Genomic DNA, 3,332 nt, shown 5'->3' with positions numbered 1-3,332 from the left:
GATTGGCGGGGTGCCACTGGGGAAACATCCTTTGCTCGCTCGCTTCGTTCGTGGGGCCATGCGACTGAGGCCTCCCATTAGAACCAGGATCCCTTAATGGGACTTAGCTATAGTCCTTGAGGGTCTGGTTGAGACCCCCTTTGAGCCTCTAGAGTCGGTGTCTAACAAGCTCCTGACTCTAAAGATGTTTTTTCTTAGGGCTATCACTTCTTTAAAAAGAATTGGGGATTTGCAGGCACTGTCTGTCTTGCCATCCTGCTTAGACTTTTCCCCAGGAATGGCAAAAGCGATATTGCATCCTCATCCTGACTACCTGCCTAAGGTTCCTTTCTCGACCATGCATCCAGTCACTCTTGAGACTGTGTCCAGTCCGTGCTCTTCAGGCCTACGTCCACCGTACTAGCCAGTGGCGTAAGTCAGGGCAACTATTTGTTTTTCATGGGGGCCGTAACAGGGGGGCGGCTGCCACAAAACAGACAATGTCACATTGGATGAGGGATGCTATTGCCCTTGCCTATGAGGCGCGTGGTCAAGCTTCGCCAGTAGGCATCAGGGCTCATTCTACCAGGGGGGTTGCTTCTTCTAAAGCTTTGGCGGAGGGTGCCCCTCTGCAGCATGTTTATAATGCGGCAGGCTGGTCCTCTCCGCACACATTCATAAGATTTTATAGTTTGGATGTTCATGCCACTCCGGGCTCTCACGTCCTTGAGTCAACGTCACAAGCTCATGTCTGAGACATTTCGTGTTCTTGTGAGCACACACTACACAACCGTAAAGGGTCCAGACACCCACAGTGCGGCAGTGTGGGTATTCTCGTTCCCATAAGCGCTTAATCAAGTGCAGCATTAAGTGTAGCTTTTGACAGGGAACGTCTCGGGTTACTTAACCGTAACCCATGTTCCCTGAAAAAGTGGAATGAGATGCTGTGCTTCATTGCCGCACTGAGGACGTCCCAGGACTGCTCTTCAGACAAATATACCTGATGATGCACCTGTGGCACATCTATTTATAGCCTCAGGTACTGGCGCATTCTGATGATGTCACCATAAGAGGCTATATAGGTTCTATTCAATTTCATTGACGTGTTGCACACATACTCAGAGCTGGTCACTTCTAAAGACGTTCCCATAAGCGCTTAATCAAGTGCAGCATCTCGTTCCACTTTTTCAGGGAACAAGGGTTACGGTTAAGTAACCCGAGACGTTCTTGTGCCTGGATGTCCTGGCTGCTCTGTAGTGCTGGCCAGATTGCAACAGTTCAAAGAGGGAGTGGGCAGGGTGTGTGGGGTCCAGAGTGATTCTACCTGTACATTTCCTCAATCTGGAGACTTACAGTCCTTGGAGGGGGGCGGGGGGACAGGGGGGCACCAATAATCCTCTCAGCAGTCCTGACTGTCCGTTGTAGTTTCCTTCTGTCTGATTTGATGGCTGAACCAAACCATACCATTATAGATGTACACAGGACAGACTCAGGTGATGGCTGAGTAGAACTGTCAGCAGCTCCTGTGGCAGGTTGAACTTCCTCAGCTGGTGAAGGAAGTACAAACTCTGCTGAGTCTTCTTCGCAATGGAGTCTATGTGGGTGTCCCAATTCAGGTCCTGAGAGTTGGTAGAACCCAGGAACCTGAATGACTCCACTGCTGCCACAGTGCTGTTCAGGATGGTGAGGGGTGGGGGGACTGCGGGAGGATTTCTCCTGAAGTCCTCTGCCATGTTTTGAGCATGTTCAGCTCAAGGTTCTTGTGACCGCACCAGACAGCCAGCTGATCAGCCTCCTGTCTCTAAGCAGACTCGTCACCATCACAGATGAGGTCAATGACTGTGGTGTCATCTGCAAACTTCAGGAGCTGGGGGGTCCTTTGCAGTGCAGGCATTCGTGTACAGGGAGAAGAGCAGTGGGGAGAGAATGCATCCCTGAGGAACACCAGTGCTAATAGTGAGGGTCCTGGATGTGAGTTTCCCCAGTCTAACTAGCTTCTGCCTATCTGTCAGAAAGCTGGTGATCCATCAACAGATTGGGGTGGGCATGGAGGTCTGGGTCAGTATGGTTGAGAGAAGATCAGGCATGATAGTATTGAAGGCTGAACTGAAGTCCACAAATAGGATCCTTGCATAAGTCCCAGGTCTGTCAAGGTGTTGCAGGAAATAATTCAGTCCCATAATGACAGCATCATCCACAGACCTGTTTGCTCGGTAATCAAACTGAAAGGGGTCCAACAGGGGTCCAGAGATGTCCTTTCGGTAGGCCAAAACCAGTCTCTCAAATGACTTCATGACTACAGACTTTAGAGCGACAGTCTGTAGTCATTAAGTCCTGTGATTTTGGGTTTTTTGGGGACCAAAATTATGGTGGAGCATTTGAAGCAGCAGGGAACTTCACACTGCTCCAGTGATCTATTGAAGATCTGAGTGATGATGAGGGCCAGTTGGTCAGCTGGCAGGTGAAACACCATCTGGGACCGAAGCTTACCTAGTCTTTTGTTTCCAAAAGACCCGGCACACATCCTCCTCTCAGATCATAAGTATAGACTGAGTAAAAGGAGGGGGGAGGAGGGGGTTCCAGGAGGTGTTGGTGTGTGTGTGAAATGAAGATCAGAGCGGCTGTGGGGTGTGAGACTAGCTTTTCAAACCTGCAGTAAAACATTTAGTTCATCAGCCATTAGTTGACTCTCTACAGAGCGAGGGGGAGGTGTCTTGTACTTGATGCTTTTCAGGCCTTTCCACACAGATGCAGGATTGTTGGCTGAAAACTGTTTTTTTCAGCTTTTCAGAGTAGCTTCTTTTAGCCACTCTGATTTCCTTAGTCAGTGTGTTCCTGGCCAGGTTGTACAATATTTTATCCCCACTACTGTAAGCATCCTCTTTGGCATGACGAAGCTGTCTGAGTTTTCCTGTAAACCATGGTTTATTGTTATTGAATGATAAAAATGTCCTAGTAGGGATGCATATGCCCTCACAGAAACTGATATATGATGTCACAGTGTCTATGAGCTCGTCCAGGTCTGTGGCTGCAGCCTCAAAAACACTCCAGTCAGTGCAGTTAAAGCAGGCTTGTAGTTTCAGCACTGCTTCATTGGTCCATCGCTTTACAGTCCTTACTACAGGCTTAGCTGATTTTAGTTTCTGCTTGTAGGTCGGGAGAAGATGAACCAGACAGTGATCAAAGAGTCCTAAAGTTGCACATGGGACAAAGCGATATGCATCCTTTACAGTGTTGTAGTAGTGGTCCAGTATATTTCTGTCTCTGGTGGGGCATGTGATATGTTGTTTGTATTTTGGCAGTTCACGGGTGAGGTTAGCTTTATTCAAATCTCCCAGAATATTAATAAGTGA

The sequence above is a fragment of the Myxocyprinus asiaticus genome, chromosome 22 (genome assembly GCF_019703515.2).
Source record: "Myxocyprinus asiaticus isolate MX2 ecotype Aquarium Trade chromosome 22, UBuf_Myxa_2, whole genome shotgun sequence".
Lineage (NCBI taxonomy): Eukaryota > Metazoa > Chordata > Actinopteri > Cypriniformes > Catostomidae > Myxocyprinus > Myxocyprinus asiaticus.
The sequence above is the reverse complement of the archived record's forward strand: the minus strand, read 5'-3'. Positions refer to the sequence as shown.